Genomic DNA, 21,516 nt, shown 5'->3' with positions numbered 1-21,516 from the left:
TGTTGCTATTGACAGGCTTAGTTTTATATCTCCGAACTTCAGCCATTATCAGTTATTTTGGTCTCCATAGCGTAACTAATCTGCTACTTTCAGTATCTTATTTTCTAATCTAATTTGTTTAGCATTGCCTGATTTCATTCAACTAAATTCCATTACCCCTGTTTTACTTTTATTGATGTTCGTTTTACAGCTTCTTTTCAAGACAACATCCATTCCGTCCATCTATTCTTCCAAGTCCTTGGCCATCTCTGATAGAACGACAATGTCACCGACAAACCTCAAAGTTCTTTTTCTTCTCCATGAGCTTTAATTCCCTTCCCAAATTTCTTCATAGTTTCCTTTACTGCTTGCTCAATGCAGAGATTATAACTTAGTGGATAGGCGTCTCGCAATTCCTATTATATACTCCTAGGGATTGTGGAAGATACTTCACAGACGAAGTTTTGATAAGAACCCATGTCCTGTCTCACTCTCTTCTCAACCACTCCTTCCCTTTCACGTCCTTCTACACTCACAACTGCAGTCTGGTTTCTGTCCAAGTTGTAATACCGTTTCACTCCTTGTACTTTATCCTATCTACCTTCAGAATTACAGAGTGTTTTCCAGTTGGTATTAATATATGTTTCACACTTCCTGTTAAAGGGATCTAGGGGTTTTAGACACTACTTAATAGATGAAGTTTTGATAAGGAATCCCTGTCCTGAAATGTACCGTTTGGATGTGAAATAAATCTGACGATCGAAATCGCTTTCAAATCTTCCATTTCATTGTATGCACACAGTGGAGGATTGAGCTCACGTGTCTGCTCTACAGGAGCTGCTCTATGTAGCGAACCTACTGTTCGACAAGGCGTGTGTGTAGCTTAGGCTTTGTGGCGACCCTGCTGCTCGTTAGACAAAGTGTATCTGCAGTGTAGGCTTCCTGGCGACCGTGCTGTTCGTTAGACAACATGTACCTGTGGTGTAGGCTTTGTGGCGACCGTGCTGTTGTTAGACAACGTTTATCTGCAGTGTAGATTTTCTGGTAATCTTGCTGTTCGTTAGACAAGATGTACCTACAGCATAGGCTTTGTGGCGATCCTGCTGTTAGCTAAACAAGGTGTATCTGTGGCGTAGGCTCGCTGTCCGTTAGAGAAGATGTATCTGCGGCGTAGGCTTTCATACACAAAGTCCACAACCTCTGGTGTGCGTCTGTGAAGCACCACAAGCATCCCTTCTAATTGAATATGTACCAGCTTGTCGCAGCCTGTTGTAGTCAGTGATATGTGGTGGATGGGGTGACATGGAAAACCGACTCAATACATGCACTGTGCAGTTCTACCATCATATGCCGCACGTGAAGTGCGAGACGCGAAAGTGCTCCGATCTTCAAACTTATTTTCCACCCAAACGGTACATTTATGGAGTGGGTTCCTCATGAAAACTTAATAGATAAAGTGCCCCTACAATTTCTAGAATCCTGTTATAGAAATTGTGAAGTACCTTGTATAGATACAGAATATATATGCTACCACACTGTTTTGACCTGGGTTAACAGAAAATTGTTGGCCACGCAGTACTGGAAACAGTAAGGGGCTTTGGGGCTACTCCCGAAATTACATCTGCATCTGTGGACATCACTGTCACTTGGCTGTCGTATTGTCCACTTAGCGGTTGTACAGATCAACACGCGAGGCTAGGCTGTGTAGAGCGGGCAGCGTACTGACCGGGGGTCCTCGCAGCGGCGCGTCTGCGAAGCGACGCCGCCCCCGCAGGAACGCGAGCAGTCGCTGGGCGGCGACCACGGCCCCCACTGGCCCTCCTCGGGCTCGGCGCCGGCTGAGGGGGCGCGGGCGGCCACGCCCTCGGCGCCGGCGACGATGTAGCTGTCGGTCAGCAGGCGGTCCACGTGCGCGTGCTGCCGCTTCAGGCGCTGCTGCGCGTGCCGGATGCGGTGGTGCGCCGCCAGCCGCCGGTCCTGCAACACGGGAGCCAACCATCTAGTCCGCCTCCTTAATTTTTTGTATTTCTACATCTACATCCACATTTATACTCCGCAAGCCACCCAACGGTGTGTGGCGGAGGGCACTTCACGTGCCACTGTCATTACCTCCCTTTTCTGTTCCAGTCGCGTATGGTTCGCGGGAAGAACGACTGTCTGAAAGCCTCCGTGCGCGCTCGAATCTCTCTAATTTTACATTTGTGATATCCTCGGGAGGTATAAGTAGGGGGAAGCAATATATTCGATACCTCATCCAGAAACGCACCCTCTCGAAACCTGGCGAGCAAGCTACACCGCGATGCAGAGCGCCTCTCTTGCAGAGTCTGCCACTTGAGTTTATTAAACATCTCCGTAACGCTATCACGGTTACCAAATAACCCGGTGACGAAACGCGCCGCTCTTCTTTGGATCTTTTCTATCTCCTCCGTCAACCCGACCTGGTACGGATCCCACACTGATGAGCAATACTCAAGTATAGGTCGAACGAGTGTTTTGTAAGCCACCTCCTTTGTTGATGGACTACATTTTCTAAGCACTCTCCCAATGAATCTCAACCTGGTACCCGCCTTACCAACAATTAATTTTATATGATCATTCCACTTCAAATCGTTCCGTACGCATACTCCCAGATATTTTACAGAAGTAACTGCTACCAGTGTTTGTTCCGCTATCATATAATCATACAATAAAGGATCCTTCTTTCTATATATTCGCAATACATTACATTTATCTATGTTAAAGTTCAGTTGCCACTCCCTGCACCAAGTGCCTATCCGCTGCAGATCTTCCTGCATTTCGCTACAATTTTCTAATGCTGCAACTTCTCTGTATACTACAGCATCATCCGCGAAAAGCCGCATGGAACTTCCGACACTATCTACTAGGTCATTTATGTGTATTGTGAAGCCTGTGGCCCGCTGCTTTGCTTGTCTACTGGCCTTTTTTCTGCTTTTGGCGTAAGGTAGAGGCCGTCAAACGTTTTTGCTCAAGAGCCAATATAGACAATATGGGCTGCCTTCTTGGGTTGCATATGTACCGATCTTATTAGGAATCGCTGACCTATATACATTAGTATATTATAAGCCCCCACTAGACTAGCTACTAGTAAGGGCGAGGCAAGTCAGCTACCAGCCCCTTAGTACTGATCGCTGCACGATATGGAACAATTTTTTTGGAAATTTGTGGTAAGATCTTATGGGACCAAACTGCTGATGTCATCATTCCCTAATCTTGCACACTACTTAACCTAACTTAAACTAACTTACGCTAAGGACAACACGCACACCCATGCCCGAGTGAGAACTCGAACCTCCGACGGGGGTGGCCGCGCGAACCGTGACAAGACCCCCAAGACTGCGCGGCTATCCCGCGCAGCAGATACGGAACACTTCGTGTTGACTGTTCTCTGGTTCATATCGCTGCCACTCTCAGTGATCCCAAAGTTGTGACACTGACGAAATGTTGTTGTGCTGTCTTTGTGAGCAGACGATTAACTGATTAATAACAGTAACTTTAATATATTTAAACGCCTTATGCAATATGGGACACGATCGCAGATGTTTACTAAATGTTTTAAATGTCACTTTTCTTCTATTCATTTCATTGTTTTGCAACAACCTTAACTTAATTTCATAATCCTTGCTACAAATATGAATCGCATTTGAAGATGATCGTCACTATAATGCGCGTTGACGAATCGACTTACTTTCATGTCAAAATTTATGTCATATCAGCTGCCTGGTATGTCCGCGCACTCTCGTGAGTTGCCAGTATTAGAAGGGAAACAACAAAGGATTCACTCTGTCGCATCCTCTAAGCTCGTAGTGGCAGTTCTACTTGATGATGATGATGAAGTCCCATACTCCGTAACAGAGCGTAGGGGACGATTCGGGAAACACGCACCGCCGTACTGGGCAAGGTCCTAGTGGAGGTGGTTTGCCATTGCCTTCCTCCGACAGTAATGGGAATGAATGATGATGATGATGAAGACGACACAACAACATCCAGTCTTCTCGAGGCAGGTGAAAATCCCTGACCCCGCCGGGAATCAAAGCTGGGACCCCGTGCCTGGGAAGCAAGAACATTACCGCGAGACCACGAGCTCCGGACGGCTGTTCTTGTGGCAGAGCAAGGGATTAAACTCTAGTTCTCCAATATACCTTTTCTCGTAAATTCTCGGAGCGTGACCCAATGCTAAAGCCCGTTTTACACGAGTGACTTGCTGGTTGAAATCGCCTAGTCGTGGTTGGTGCGCTTCACATGGCTGCGTGTAAATCAAGCGCCTGCCCCGTGGCGACTGATCAGTGACGTCGATGGTATATTGACTGTGCCGGGGCGGAGTTCTAAAATTCTGAGTATGTCGGGGAAAAGCTAGTTTCACTCGGAGCTTGCTGGAAAATGACGTCAGCATATTTGTCGATTACTATCGAGTTTTGTGGTCGCATCGACTTTTACGGTAGCATGGTGTCTGAAGGGGTGAAATAAGGTTGCTTGAGGGGTGGATGCTTACACTGGAAGCTGACTTGGAAGTGACGAGATCTCCCCTCTAATGACAAGGACGGTGTCATCGTGTTGATACAACGCCAGCTCGTAGAGAACTTTTTTGGAAGGGAGAAGCCAGCGTCACTTGAAGCTCACAATTAATGTCAGTTAATGACATACCGGCGCTAAAAGCCTCCACGAGTTCCTAAGATGAAAGACAACTGTCAGAAGTTTATTCATTTTGATGTCAATTAAGAAAGACATACCGGCGCTAAAAGCCTCCACGAGCTCCTAAGATGAAAGACAACTGTCAGAAGTACATTCATTTTGATGTCAATTAAGAAAGAGAAACGTGTAGTTAATACGTGCTCTCCATATCAGAGTAATGAAAAATGCAGTATTAGTACACGTACTCCAGAAAGAGTGCGCGTAGGGTCCAAAAACGAGTGTAATTGCTTTGGCAGAAAAAGAATAGAGGCAATTAGTCGCAATTATACACGTTAGTCTAATTAAAAAGCGAAAGTTATCGTACAACTCTGGTACGTTATATGCATTTGTCAGTGAGTATATGAAAGAACACAAGCTCGCCCTGGAGAAAACACGCCCTTATTTGTTTATAACATAGAATATTACAAAAGACACTTCTATTAAGGTAACAGGAAAGACTCAGAATCTTCTAACGCGAAGATGTATAAAAACAAGTGAATATAGCAGGACACGAACGTACTCCTGTAGACTTCGAAACTGCATGCCTCTACACTCTACACCACGCTGAACCCATAGAACTTCCACCTTTCATCTTAGGATTTCATCTTATCCTTTCATCTTAGGGTACCCTGAGGGCTTTTATCACATATACGTCATTAACTGACGGTTAATTATAACAAATCATACCAAGAGTGACGTCAGCATATATTCATAAGTCGTACGTGAAAACGACGAAATCCAATACGACGTCTCTGAAGTCCTTTATTTGTCGACTGCTATTGAGCGTCGCGGTCGCGTCCAATGTTGTGGACGACACGTCATTTTGACATCACCGCCCAGTAAGCTTCGAGTGACACTAGCGTCTCCCGAGTATTCTCCTGACTGCGCACGCGCGGAAACTGGCGATTGCGTTCAAGTGGTTCAAATGGCTCTGAGCACTATGGGACTTAACGTCTGAGGTCATCAGTCCCCTAGAACTTAGAACTACTTAACCCTAACTAACCTAAGGACATCACACACATCCATGCCCGAGGCAGGATTCGAACCTGAGACCGTAGCGGTCGCGTTGTTCCAGACTGTAGGGCCTAGAACGCTTGGCCACCCAGGCCGGCTGGCGGATTGCGGCGTCGTCAACTAACATTGGATATTAGTCCGCCCGGTTAGCCGTGCGGTCTAACGACTGCATTCCGGGCGTGAAGGCGTGCCGGGGACCGGCACTAAGACACAGTTGATTACACGTATTCCGTCCCTGGGTAAAGAAATGGCAACAGGAAGGGCAACCGGACACTTAAAGTATCGTGCCAAATCCGTTCATAACCATGCCGACCCTGTACCGTTGCGGTAAAAAGAGGAAAGAAGATACTACACCAACAAATCCAGTTCTCTTCCCCCTCCCCCCTTCCTGCCTCATATCATGTTTGTAGCTATATTCTCGTGCAAATATTGAAATGTTTGGACGACACTATTCTATTCTTTCAGCTGTCAAGTGTAGAGAGTTTACCATATATCTTTTGTCAAGAACATCTACTGCGAGTTATAATTGGCCAGTAATAAATTCATTATCGGATGCTTAGTGCTGTTACTACATTTCGACGTTTTGTAAGAAGGTTGGTATCTCAAAACATCACTTTCACCGCTCAAGTGCCAAACTGCATACCAGACAGCACCTAGAACACACGGTATTTTTGCGTCGACGTGTAAAAATAAACGCGCACTCGTCACAAGCGAGTCTCAGGACAAGAATGAAACAATAGGGGCGCTGGAGTAGACTCATTTGCCACGAGTTGTTAAGGAATACGGCTCGAGAACAAAGGCGCCGACAGCGCGCGACGCTTTGGAAACCACAGTGTTGCGGCTGGAGCGACGCAGCTAGCCGGCTATTAGCATGCTGCCACAGTGGAGGCGGCCGCATCCGTGAGTCACCCTCGCCTCGCGACACACAATGCATGGGGACGCGGCGGGAGCTCTTTTTACAGGCGGCAGGCCCACTCGTGAAGTCAGCCGCCGCCGAAATTTCGCTGACGTCACCACGACGCTTGACCCCGCGGCCGGACAATGCCACCCTTCCAATTATAGCACTTGCCTCCAACTGCAGGGGTCGCTTTCTTATTGTTATTGCCACGTACCAAGATTCCAGTCGCTACAGAGGCGGCCACTCTTTTTTGTCGACCGAGAAGCGGGCTCCCGTTTATGTGATTTGTCCCTCTTGCACGGCGCTGTGTCTTTTTGTGACTTTGGTGCAAGGCGTCGAATTGCCAGCACGTTCCTGTGACAACAAAGATGCTTTACTCCTTATTACTTTGAAGAATTTCTTCTGCTGTATGATCTGCGCGTCGGATTGCGTAATGGCGGTCAAATGAAAAGTTGCAAAGCTGATGTTCCGTATGAAAAAACGACAAAGGCTTGTAGTGTGGAATATTGTTAAAGTTTCGTCGCCTATGCCGAGAGCCAGAGGCAGTAGGTTAGCCAAGAGGTAAGAGGATTGCGCATGTATAGGAATGTGTCATCACGCAGGGGCAATGGCCTGGGTACACACAACAGGCGAGAGAGAATTGCTTAGCACGCGGGTTTGTGTTAGACGGAGACTTTCGTAGAGTGTAAGACAGAGGTATAGCGTCAGCTGTACTGCATTTCACAACTTCGCGTAAGTCCGCCGTAACAACACGTAACTCTGTCACAAGAACACCTAAGGGGCGAGTAGGACAGATAAGTCAGCAGTATAAGTGGGATGAATGCGTCCATTACAAACGAGCATGACGTCTGGACGTCGCTCGTGCTTCCTTTAAATACGCCAGCTTTGATAGCAGCAAGGCACTCGCAGTTAGACTTGCAGTTAGATGTGTACTGGGTCGCTGCGTAGCGCTCAGCTCGGTGATAGACATGTTAATCTTTGTTAAGGAGATGTTGCAGTAAGGGCGGCACATCCAGCAGCAGACGTGAGGGGACAGTACCAGCTCTGGTCCTCTCTGCTGCCGCTGTCAAACATCAACCCAGGATTAGCAGACATCGCGGCAGACTTGCTCGCCGCCAATGCTGACCACATCAGTGAGCCGTCGTCGAGATCGTGCGGGGCCTAGGCCCTGTGCATCCGCCGTCATAACCGGGTGAGCTGACGACGCTGGGGGACTGCAGCTCGTTCCGCCCATCCACCGCGGACGAGCCACCAGGAGGAGCAGGGAAGAAGACGGGGTGGGATAGAGTACACTCCGCACTACGAGAACGCCTCTCGTGCCGACAGCACCGGGACTCCAACCCGGTGCCTCCCGAGCTGGCCGGCCAGCCGGGCGTCGCAAGCCACGCGCGGCCGAAGTAAGGGCATTCGACCGCTACGTCACAGCACGCGGCGCTGCGCTAGCAAGACTGGTGCGCTACGAGTCAGCGAGGACTCGGGGAAGGTCGTTGATATCACCAAGCTCAGCCAGCCTGTGTTACGCGGGCCACATTGTACTCGGCAAGAATAAAGGTGTCATGAATTAATAATGTTTCTTTGCCGTTTCTGACGCGTCCACAGTCATTTCCTAGCATCCTGAGAACTGGAGAGGTCAGCGCTCGGCCTCCAGTCCACCGTAGGCCACCGGGACCACCGGGGCGCCTACAGGCTGTTCGGAAAGTAAGGTCCGATAAGGTGCGAAATGGAGACGATAGTGAAAAATCCGATGAATCTTTGCACAGATCTATTGGCCACTGCCTGTAGTATGAATGTCGATTGCGTCACGTCACCCTCTTCTGTTCTGAGCACGCAGCGAGAACGTGAAGATCCGTAGAACAATAGTGGCCCCCGCCAAGTACGAGTGTCTGCTGCGAGGTTTCGCCTGATTTCATGCAACCGCACATAATGTACGTGTCATACATTTCCTGCTTCATAACAATTCTCGGGGACAGTGCGTGGGCAATGAGGACGCCCCTGCAGCATTTTCGTTGGCTAGCGTTTGATCACCCACCATACAGCCCGAACTTGGCTCCATCTAATGTTCATCTCTACTCACGCGAACTGCTGGCTATGAAGAGAACATTTTTACACAGACAACGAACTGCAGACCAGCGTAGAGAAGGGAGAAAAGCACAGGAGGCTGCCTTCTATGAAGACGCTATTGGAAAATTGGTACATCACTACGACAAATGTGTAAGTTGGAGCGGCGACTATGTAGTGAAGTTGCTGGAATGTACAGCAAACTGCTGCAAATAAAAATTTTTTAACTCTCAATATGATTTCCATTTCACGACCGATGGGACCTTGCTTTCTGAATAGTCCTCTTATATCTTATAGATTCATTGATGTTCCTTTAACTCTTAGGCGAAGACCTCCGATAATTGTTTCCACTTGGAGGAATCGATTCTGAGGGAAATATGCGCCAGCCGTCATCTAATTATCTCATAATACTACCGCGACACAATTGCTAGCTTTAGTAGAGAACTGTTAGCTGTTTCGTAAGCACACCGGACAAAAAAGTAGTCACCGCACGAGATGCCAAGATAATATGACGCTACACCGAATCGTGCCTCGATGATTGTCTTATTTTCTATGGGATTAAGATCGGCTGAATTACCAAGTCAGTAAAGATGCAATAGAGTGCGTGAGTGTTCGTCAAACCGGGAATATGTACGTACAGACTCGGGAAGGCGGTTGCTGTCATCTTGTAAAACGAGAGTGCCTTAACGTATCAAATGAAACTATGTGGCTCTAGAGACTTTCACAAGTCTCCAGCATCTGTTATGTATATACAGACTGAAGTGACGACTGAAAATTTGTGCCAACGCTGGGACTCGAACCCACGTCTCCTGCTCATAATGTAGATGCGCTAACCTCTATACCAACCCTGGCGCAGTGGCTTTACATAACTTCAAAGATTTTCCTAGCACACCTCTCCTCAATCCTGAGTGGGCTGACTTGAATGGGAATTTCGATTGAGGAGGGGGTGTGATAGGGTAGTCCGTGCAGTTGTGCAAAGTCACTGTGCAAGGGTAGCGTAGTGGTTAGCGCATCTACGTAGAGATCGGGAGACCTGGGTTCGAGTTCCAGCCTTGGTACAAATTTTCGGTTGTTGCATCTATCTGTACGTATACATGATAGATGTTTGAGACCTGAAAAAGTCTGCGGAACGATATAGTGTCATTTGACGAAAGCACCTATGCATGAGTTCCAAGCATGATCTCCTGTTTCGTTCGATGCTGAGGTGCTATTCCAATTCAGTTAGAGGGTCTCTACCATGATATTCGAGTTTAGGGGAATAGTAAGTGGGCTGAGGCGTGAACGGGAATTTGGATAGTGGAAGGAAGCGTGCTAGGGTAGTCCACGCAGTTGTACAACAGCCGCTGTAGAGACAACCTCACGAATCCATGTACCTTGCATGTCGCCGGCCGGAGTGGCCAAGCGGTTCTAGACGCTACAGTCTGGAACCGCGCGACCGCTACGGTCGCAAGTTCGAATCCTGCCTCGGGCATGGATGTGTGTGATGTCCTTAGGTTAGTTAGGTTTAAGTAGTTCTAAGTCTAGGGGACTGATGACCTCAGATGTTAAGTCCCATAGTGCTCAGAGCAATTTGAACCACAACATACTCAGAATGAAGATCTAGAATAAAACGCAACATTTTATAATCCATAATCATAAAAAACATCCTGGTTCCTGTTCACGAAACACGTGGTACAAAAACAAGCCCAAAACGTCATGGAACCACCTTGGACCTGAATGCCCTCAGAGCCCTCGGCGCACTGATCATTTTGCGTCACTCAAAGAGAGAAAAACTGAGAACTCACCGGACCACACTACACGCCTTCTTGAGTTACTGCCTAGTCTCTCTGTTGTTTGGCCCATTTAAGACGTGCAGTTTTGTTTGCTGCTGTGAGCAGTGGCCTTTTGCGAGGTAGCCGATTCCAAAGGTCAATTTTCGAAACATTCGCTGGGAAACTGGTTAACACAGGCCTACCTTCACAATTCCTGTCAGTTTAGAAATCGATCGTCATTGACAAGGAGTTCCTCTTGTCTTTCAGGAGACTTTTACGATCACTGAACTTAAGCTGTGGTACATGGCTGCAAGCTGTAGACATGCTGGACATTCGGCGGTGATACACCAACAAATCAGACAGCTCCATCCAGGATGTGGTCAGGGCCACATCGAAACACGATAACCGCTTCCTGGCAATCTGTCTCACCTCCACGATGGCCCAATTCATCAAAGCGGTTCCATGAAACCGACTGGCAAATGCACCCCACTTCACTGCCGTGACCTGAGTCAGCGGTGGATTGTAACTCTGTAACGATTACACTTCATTCAGGAAAAAAATTCCATTTATTTTCGATAGTGAAGTGTAGTGCTGTAGCGCATAAGCACAGTGTCCTCTGCAGGGTGAGCAATAAGGAAATGTTTCAGTGAGTCCGCCTGTAGGTGGAGACAATGAGGAGGCCGATTTGAATCTTAAAATTGTCTTAGATATTAAAATGGAAGAAACTTAAGGAGAGGAAAAAGATTAGACAGAGACTGTAAATATATGTAAATTACCTGTATGTAAGAAAGGATACTACTTACTACGGCAATACCAATTGACAAAAGATGTTGGATGTCAGTCAGGGAAGGTATAAAGGGCAGACAAATGAAAACCGAACACCCGCAATAACACACAGCCCGCGCAAGATGTCGCTCCACTGTTGTTACGTTTCGACACTATCACCGCTGTGGTAGTGCCACATCAGAGGCGCACACGGCTGTTCGATTATGACCTTGGTTGTTGGCAGACTGGCCTAGTGTAATCGTCCAGCTGTCATAGTACCGTACGACTAGAGCCTACGAATCGTCTACCCTTCAGACAGCTGTGCAGCAGTCGTGGCCTGCATTCCTCACACACTCGCTACACGGTTCCTTGGGCGAGGAACCGCAATGGGAGGAAGGCTAAGTTTCATTGATTTGGTTGGGAAATACTGCAATATCCTCTGTGCACCGCACAGCTCGGATCTTCCACCGTGTGATCTTCATACCTCTGGCGAGCTGAAGAAAGACATGCGTGGACGCCCGCTGCAGTCGGATGAGGGAGTGAAACAGTGCGTGCTGTCGTGGATCTGTCAGCGGCCGATCGCGTTTTCCAAACAGGAATTTATCGTCTCGTCTCCCAGTTGAAGATTACTTTTTAATGGAACCATTCCATGGTCCCGTTGTGGTGGGTGCTCGGTTTTCATTTGACTGCTCCTCGTGAATGGAACACCCAACAGCCAGCTTCAGTCGTAGCGAACTTGGCATCAACACGTCATTCAGTAGGTATTGTGTTATGTATCTATTGGAGACAGTCCAGATGAGTCAATACAACTGTTGGCTAGACATAAAGTGAATTATTAATTGATTAAAAACAGTACTGCCGATCCACTCGCGACTGTCCTACTTGGTTGTTCGCCTCCAAACTCATCTTGAAGCGCCTTTCGAGAATTATGCTTATTAAAAGGATGTCTTCCGCCCCCGGTAGCTGAGTGGTCAGCGTGACAGAATGTCAATCCTAAGGGCCCGGGTTCGATTCCCGGCTGTGTCGGAGATTTTCTCCGCTCAGGGACTGGGTGTTGTGCTGTCCTAATCATCATCATTTCATCCCCATCGACACGCAAGTCGCCGAAGTGGCGTCAAATCGAAAGACTTGCACGCGGCGAACAGTCTACCCGACGGGAGCCCTAGTCACACGGCATTTACAGAAGGATGTCGAGAGGTAGGGAGTTGGTGGGGACGCAGTATGCAGTAGTCGGCGTCGCAGAGGGTACCGCGTCGTCGAAATCGCCAGCAAGTGAATAACATCCATTTGATTGCGAAGAAATAGACTACTGCTCGTGAGTCAACGTTTGTGCGTCACTTATTCAGTTAATACTGTGTAAATGACTTAACATGTGAGAAAGTTCAGTTTCTGTAAAACAGTTCCATCTGAATAAAACTCACGTTGTTGGTCTAAAACTCTCAGTAACTAGAAGAAATATAGGGCTACTATAACTGTTTCAATCGTTTTTAAAGCTCTATATTTTCTAAAGTATTACATGGAGAAATATGATTGATGCACGAATAGAACCGTAAACTCACCAAGCTGCTTCTGGCACTCTACAGATGTTCTGTGAGAGCAACTCTGATCACACGACACACGTCCAAGCGGTAATGAAGTTCATTCCATACCTTATGTAATAGCATCCTGTCAATAGCTATCACAATAGGAATGGTGCGTTCTCTGAGCACTAAGCGTATGTAAACACGGTCCTTAATGTACCACTAAAGGAAAAAAAATCGAAAGGCGTTAGGTCAGGTGACGTCGGGCCGAGAGAATAGCTCCACGTCATCTTCATCAATACGCCAATTCCAGTTATGAGAAAGTTCGTCGTATAGACAGCGATGAACACCGATGCACGAATATAGAGGTGACCCATCTGGCTGGAAGATAAAATTATCGGAATCAGCTGTCAGTTGCGCAAAAACCACAACTGCTACATGTAAAGGTAAGAGGTATCGTCATATTCTTCTAACGCAAGAAAAACTGCCAATACAGATTCGTCGGTGACACTGCACAGAAAACAACCTTCGGCGAATCTGGTTCATGCACCACACTTTCATGAGGATTTTCAGTGACCCATTTTCTAAAATTGTAGAGATTAACCTTTCTATATCAGCTCGGAGGCGAAACGTTAATTCTCAAGTATTTCCTGCGCTGTGATGGAAAACTGAAGATGGCGGCCGTAATCTTCCGGTTTCAATTGTTGCACAAGCTGCGGGCGGTACGATTTGAAATGCAATCGCCGTCGCAAAATCTTCCACAAGTTGCAGCGATATTCCAGGTGAGTGCCTTGTGCGGAGCATTGATTTTTTTTCCCCACTACGTACTAAACTCTCGCCGGTCGCGGTGGCCGAGCGGTTCTAGGCTCTTCAGTCCGGAACCGCGCGACTGCTACGGTCGCAGGTTCGAATCCTGCCTCGGGAATGGATGTGTGTGATGTCCTTAGGTTAGTTAGGTTTACGTAGTTCTAAGTTCTAGGGGATTGATGACCTCAAATGTTACGTCCCATAGTTCAAAATGGCTCTGAGCACTATGGGACTTAACATCTGTGGTCATCAGTCCCCTAGAACTTAGAACTACTTAAACCTAACTTACCTAAGGACATCACACATATCCATGCCCGAGGCAGGATTCGAACCTGCGACCGTAGCGGTCACGTGGTTCCAGACTGAAGCGCCTAGAACCGCACGGCCACACCGGCCGGCACGTCCCATAGTGCTCAGAGCCATTTGAACGATTTGAACTGAACTCTCCCTCACCCTCTCCACCTCTCCACGGTTTAATCTGGCACAGACATTCAGTATCTCTAAATTGTCGCTGCCAACGCACAATGCTCTGTTTACATGCCGGTTCATTCCCATAATTTCTTCTGAATGCACACTATACTGTTGTAACAGTTAAACATCTCGCATATACCAACACACAGAAACTGTTTTCCTGCTTTCTCTTTACGCCAAATGGTGGGCACAATGCAAACGCGGTTAGTTTACGGCTCTATTCCTGCATCAATTATACACTCCTGGAAATGGAAAAAAGAACACATTGACACCGGTGTGTCAGACCCACCATACTTGCTCCGGACACTGCAAGAGGGCTGTACAAGCAATGATCACACGCACGGCACAGCGGACACACCAGGAACCGCGGTGTTGGCCGTCGAATGGCGCTAGCTGCGCAGCATTTGTGCACCGCCGCCGTCAGTGTCAGCCAGTTTGCCGTGGCATACGGAGCTCCATCGCAGTCTTTAACACTGGTAGCATGCCGCGACAGCGTGGACGTGAACCGTATGTGCAGTTGACGGACTTTGAGCGAGGGCGTATAGTGGGCATGCGGGAGGCCGGGTGGACGTACCGCCGAATTGCTCAACATGTGGGGCGTGAGGTCTCCACAGTACATCGATGTTGTCGCCAGTGGTCGGCGGAAGGTGCACGTGCCCGTCGACCTGGGACCGGACCGCAGCGACGCACGGATGCACGCCAAGACCGTAGGATCCTACGCAGTGCCATAGGGGACCGCACCGCCACTTCCCAGCAAATTAGGGACACTGTTGCTCCTGGGGTATCGGCGAGGACCATTCGCAACCGTCTCCATGAAGCTGGGCTACGGTCCCGCACACCGTTAGGCCGTCTTCCGCTCACGCCCCAACATCGTGCAGCCCGCCTCCAGTGGTGTCGCGACAGGGGTGAATGGAGGGACGAATGGAGACGTGTCGTCTTCAGCGATGAGAGTCGCTTCTGCCTTGGTGCCAATGATGGTCGTATGCGTGTTTGGCGCTGTGCAGGTGAGCGCCACAATCAGGACTGCATACGACCGAGGCACACAGGGCCAACACCCGGCATCATGGTGTGGGGAGCGATCTCCTACACTGGCCGTACACCACTGGTGATCGTCGAGGGGACACTGAATAGTGCACGGTACATCCAAACCGTCATCGAACCCATCGTTCTACCATTCCTAGACCGGCAAGGGAACTTGCTGTTCCAACAGGACAATGCACGTCCGCATGTATCCCGTGCCACCCAACGTGCTGTAGAAGGTGTAAGTCAACTACCCTGGCCAGCAAGATCTCCGGATCTGTCCCCCATTGAGCATGTTTGGGACTGGATGAAGCGTCGTCTCACGCGGTCTGCACGTCCAGCACGAACGCTGGTCCAACTGAGGCGCCAGGTGGAAATGGCATGGCAAGCCGTTCCACCAGGACTGCATCCAGCATCTCTACGATCGTCTCCATGGGAGAATAGCAGCCTGCATTGCTGCGAAAGGTGGATATACACTGTACTAGTGCCGACATTGTGCATGCTCTGTTGCCTGTGTCTATGTGCCTGTGGTTCTGTCAGTGTGATCATGTGATGTATCTGACCCCAGGAATGTGTCAATAAAGTTTCCCCTTCCTGGGACAATGAATTCACGGTGTTCTTATTTCAATTTCCAGGAGTGTATTTCTTCAAGCAATACTTCGTAATATATAGAACATTGAAAGCGAATAATTCATTTATACTAGCCCTGTACTTTAACAGCTAATATTTCAAAAATTCTGACAATGCGGTAGTTTCTCCTTTTTCTTTAGTATAGAAGCTACATTTCCCCTGTTTTGATGTATGTATGTGGTTCCAGGCTTTTTCAAGTCTGGAGACAGTCTTTCGGCGTTTGCTGCTCTCGGGACTGCTTCGTATCTAGTGAATTCGAACAGTCTGTAGTACAGACTGGCAGTACTATTTCAAATAAACGAAAGATAATTCTTTTTGGCAGCTCAACAGTAATTTGGTTAACTTCCGGTTGATTGTGTAGTGTCTGCGTTTACGTAGAAAATGCGTCGTGAATGGAAGGCAGTCGCCCCTATAGAGAGGAAAAGCCGTCTGGGATGGGGGACCGAAGAGAGCGCATAAATGTTCGACGGCCGACAGCGACAAAGGTAAACTCCGCCGAACCGGGAACGACCAAAACGTGTTCGGCTTTGGGCGTCCGAAATAGCCAACCGAACGGTATCATACACGAACCCCAGTATCATCAACGTTTGAACCCACATCGATTACGAAATCGATAGCGTTCCTACCATTTGCCATTTAGATTTCCATACGGTCTATAACTAGGTACGAGATCTAAGTGGAAAGAGTGATGGAATTTAGCTAAATAGTAGTAAAGTTAATCACATTTGAAATCTGTTTATCCATGAAAGAGAAGCCGGAAACGACCAATGCAACGCATTCGCCTCGTACAAGTTCTACGCTGTCAACTTCTCTCCAGTGCGACCACCGTGCTCTTATATTGCAATGGCTAGTATTTACAAGCAGTTTATTACTCATGTGTTCTTGCTCTCCACCGGAATACGCCGTATACGACGTACGACGCAAAACAAAAGACTGGTGCTGCCAGTTTCTATAATTTCAAGATTTGTTCAAATTAGCGGTTGTCGTCTTTAAAAATAGGACCTATTCGAGTGCAGACACGTCTTCATTCTTTCCTTCCACGGCTCAATACATTTATGCATGTTAGTAGCCCCCTAGAAACAGAACGCTAAGAGACTAAACCATCAAATGAAGAAGATGAAGAATGAGGAACTACAGAAAGACTAGTTCAAACGTTTCTAAGGCTATTTGCAAATCACTGTAGAATTTGTACTTCACCAATCATTAATTGAAGTTGTTTAAAGATTTCTCATATACAGTTCGAACATCAGTAGTTCTCAGCAAAATCTGCTACGTTTCTGTTCTACATTAACTACGTCCCTTAAATCAGAAATGCTTCAGCCTTTTGTGTGATCCCTATGTGTACTGCAGCAGCCATTGTGTTGTTATAGCTAATTCACATTTACGTACAGAGGTGTGAACATACTGCAACCGTAACTTTACGCTTTCGCCGGAAACGTCATGGAATTAAGGAGAAGCGAAGCGCCTGCAGGCTATACCATTTCTGCTGAGTAATGTGGGATGCCTGCACATCAGGGGCCACGCGTTGCTTGACGTTTGCCAGCCACGCTACAGTCATGATTAATTAAAACAACAGACCGACAGGGGGCTCGTTTCACTGCCGCGAGGTCGACGCCTCCCAAATATATCCAGGGTCAACGACCGCGTGCTTTTAAAATCAGAAACGCCGTACTATAAATGTCCTAATGACACAGAGTAACTTGAAACTTCAAAGGCACGCTGCCATTATGTAATGCGCGTTTTTGACGGCTGCCGCTGCAAGCGTGATGACAAAATATTACTCCGGCCACATGCTACACGTGGTTTTTGTGACTAAATCACGCCTGCGTTTAGCATACGTTCGACGTACTTTTTTGACGAGATAAAGTCGTTAGCGCAGCGCTAGAGAGGGAAAAAGTCTTACACATCGACATTTTCATTATCTGTAAATTACCTTGCAGTCCGTAATGGGAAGAACGTTTCTTCAAATAAAAACCAGAAGCCACCACATACGCTTTAGTGAGTAAGCTGCAGGATTTATAGACGTTGTCGTTCGTTATAAAGCTTCAGTAAAGATTTTATGTAAATGCTATTTAAAAACTCGAGGACCAACCTCATCTTTTCTGGACGTGAGAGGGTATCTAGATTCATACAGGCACACCTGTATTGCTTGGTATTCTAACTGCAGCTATGAAACTCTGTATTAAGGCCGGCCGGTGTGACCGAGCTGTTCTAGGCGCTTCAGTCTGGAACCGAGCGACCGCTACGGTCGCAGGTTCGAATCCTGCCTCAGGCATGGATGTGTGTGATGTCCTTAGGTTAGTTAATTTTAAGTAGTTGTAAGTTCTAGGGGACTGACGACCTCAGATGTTAAGTCCCTTAGTCCTCAGAGCCATTTCAATCAAACTCTATATTAATCACTATAATGAAGTAGCCATGGAGATGATCTGAGCTGATTGTTAAAAAGGGAGGTCCCACAACAAATCAACTTGTGTCAGGAGGTAAACGGCTGAACTGCTGTGACATGCTTATTTATTCCCTAGTTAAAAGTTGGCGATTTCGCAATTATCAGACTAGAAGTTTAAACGTTCGGCGGCTGTCACCTAATTGTCTCAGCATTTTTTTGTTGCTGTAACTAACGATATCGCTTCTCGACAAATAGCTTAGAACATAAAAAAATAAAATTTCAAAATAAGTTCTAATTTCTAATACAAAAGCCTTGGAGGACTAGATTTCAGGCAAGGGATAGTGCCTGGGCCATGTTACTCTTTGTATTATTTGTTGTATCTGATTTTTTGTTTTTTGATGTGTTCGTTACAGCCTAAGGTACAAAACCAAAAAAAGCATTGAATTTGAAGAAGGGTGATTTTCCATAGTTCATGCGCATCAGTAATTAATGCCACGTGGTTTGATACTGTTGCACACGTCTGTGTTGGTTCTATATAAATGAGAAGACTAATTTCCTGAAGTAAACTTCAAGGCTTGAAGTTATTTTAAAAATTATTTTCAATTTTAGTTCAATTCATCAAGATAAAAGTCCCTATAATCAAACTAATTACATGCGACAGTAAACATTGTTTATATTGAATCATGAAAGATAACTATGCTACTATAAATAAGATGTACCCAGGAGAAGATACAGACTTGTATCACAATGTAATAATGGTGAAGTGTACGCTGAAGTTAAAGAGACTCATCCGGAAGAATGAATATTAAAAGAAATGAGATACTGAATGCTGAGAAATGACAGCCTGTGTTTTAAGTTCTCTAAGGTTGTAGATATTGCGATAATGAATACACAATAGGCAGTTCAGATGAAGAGGGGCGGACAGCTTTAAAGAGGGCAATCACAGAAGTTGTACAAACACGCATAGTTACAAGGAAGGTAACGGCGAAGAAACCTTGGGTAACAGAAGAAATACAGCAGTCAATCGACAAAAGAAAGAAGTACAAAAAACTTCAGGGAAAGGAAAGAATATGCCAATATAAGTCACTAGAAAAAGTGATAGACAGGAAGCGCAGTGAGTCAAGGCGTAATCGCTGCAGAAAAAAATATGAAGAAATCGAAAAGAAAATGACCATTGGAAGAACTATTCAGTATATGGAAAACTCAAAACAATCTTCAGTGATCTTAAAAGCAACGAGGCCACCATTAAGGGTGCTATTGGAATTCCTCTGTTAAACGAGGAGGAGACAGCACACAGGTGGAAAGAGCACACTGAATGAATCCATGAGGTGGCGGAACTGTCTGATTACGTGATAGCAGAAGAAATAGCAGGTGATGTGGAAGACATAGGGGATCCAATATTACAGTCAGAATTTAAAAGAGCTCTGGAAGACTTGAGATTACATAAGATAGAAGCGATAGATAATATTTCATCGGAATTTCTAAAATCGTTGCGGTAAGTGAAAACTTTCAAGTTAGTGTGTAGAATCTCTGAGACTGGATAGATACCACGAGACCTGAAAAATATCATCCACGCAATCCCGAAGAGAGCAAGGTCAGATCAGTGCGTGAACTATCACACAATCAGCTTAACAATTCATGCACCCAAGCAGCTGAAAAGGATAATGTAGCGGAGAATGGAAAAGAAAATCTGTTAGCTGACGATCTGTTTGGCTTTCGGAAATGTAGAGTGACCAGACATGCAATTCTGACGTTTCTCTTGATAATGGAAGCAAGACTAAAGAAAAATCAATGCACGTTCATAGGATCTATCGATCTAGAAAGAGCTTTCGACAGTGTAAAACGCTGCAAGGCGTCCAAAATTCTGAGAAAAATTGGACGTGCTATAGGAAAAGAAGGGTAATATACTGTATATACAGGAGCCAAGAGGAAACAACAGGAATGAAAGACAAGGAACTTAGCACTACGATTGAAAAGTGTGAAAGACAGTGTTGCAGTCTGTCGCTCATACTGTTCAAGATATTCATTGAACAAGCAATGACAGAAATAAAAAAAAAAGTTAAAATTGAAGGTGAAAGGATATCAATGATAAGATTCACTGACGAAATTACGATCAACAGTGAAAGTGAAAAAAAATTAGTGGGGCTTGTTGTATGGAATTAACGGTCTAGTGAGTACACAGTACGGATTGAGAACAAATAGAAGAAAGTCGAAAGTAACGAGGTGTAGGACAAACGAGATCATCGATAAACTGGTGACCATGAAGCACACGAAGTTAAAGAATTGTGCTATCTTGGAAACAAGATAACACATGACGCATGAAACAAGCAGACTAATACGGACAAAGAGAGAATTCCTGTGCGAAAAGGTCTACTTGCATCAAACGTCGTCCCTAATTTGAGGAAGAAATTTCTGAGAAAGTACGTGTGGAATACAGCGTTGTATGACAGTGAATCAGGAACTGTGTGAAAAAGGGGGAAAGAATAGAATCGAAGCGTTTGGGATGCGGTGCTATGCCTAAAATTAGCTGTACTCATAAGTTAAGGAATGTAGAAATACTCCGCAGAATTGGCGAAGGATTATACGGAAAACACTGACAAGGAGGAAGGACAGGATGACAGGACACGTGTTAAGAGTCGTAAAGGGTAAAAACTGTAGGGAGAGTCAGAGAGTGAAATGCGTGAAGCAAATAATTGAGGACGTAGGAATTCGAGGCGGGCTGCATCAAACCAATCAGATGAAAGGCCCTTCTCCTCCCACCCCACCCCCACCCCCTCCGAACACACACGCACGCGCACCCACAAGCACAAAAATAGTTCATTTGGTTCTTCATTGCGTTCCAGTAAGGACAATGTTTAGTTAGCCTTCCTCCCCAGGTCCTCAGACAATAAGGAACTGTCAGTTTGGTAATGGAAAGAAATAGGTTCAAATCGATGTAAGTTGCAGTAGTTACGCAGAAATGAAGAGGCTTGCACAGGACATACTAATCTGGAGAGCTGCATCAAACCAGTCTTCGCAACGAACAGCTCGCCAACGTGTGTCTTTAAGAGCACCGCTACCATCCTGATCCAATAAACGCGAGCTTAAAACACAAGCTGTGTTAGCTACGTCTTTGAAGCAGTCAGAAAAGGAACAACGAGAAAACAATCCTCGCTTACGTGTCGACTACTGCAGCATGTTGTATAAACTCTTGCAGTTTTTTTTATGTGACTGGTGTTATCTTTAAACCCCGTGAGATATTTTTGTAGAGCTTATCGACGTTAACTGTAAAGAAAAGTTTCAACTCCCTCGTTCCACACAGACCATTGCACAGACTTCTAAACTATAATGTCCAGTCCAAAATGTTCACCGAGCGAGGTAGCGCACTGGTCTCGCATTCGGGAGGTTCAAACCCGCTTCCGGCCATCCTGATTTACGTTTTCCGTGAATTCCCTAAATCGCTTCAGGCAAAGGCTGGGATGGTTCCTTCGAAAAGGCAAGGCTGTCTTCCTTCCCCATCCTTCCCAAATCCGATGGGAGCGATGACCT

This window comes from Schistocerca serialis, chromosome 5, assembly GCF_023864345.2.
Source record: "Schistocerca serialis cubense isolate TAMUIC-IGC-003099 chromosome 5, iqSchSeri2.2, whole genome shotgun sequence".
In the NCBI taxonomy this organism is placed as follows: domain Eukaryota; kingdom Metazoa; phylum Arthropoda; class Insecta; order Orthoptera; family Acrididae; genus Schistocerca; species Schistocerca serialis.
Note: the sequence above shows the minus strand (reverse complement) of the source record.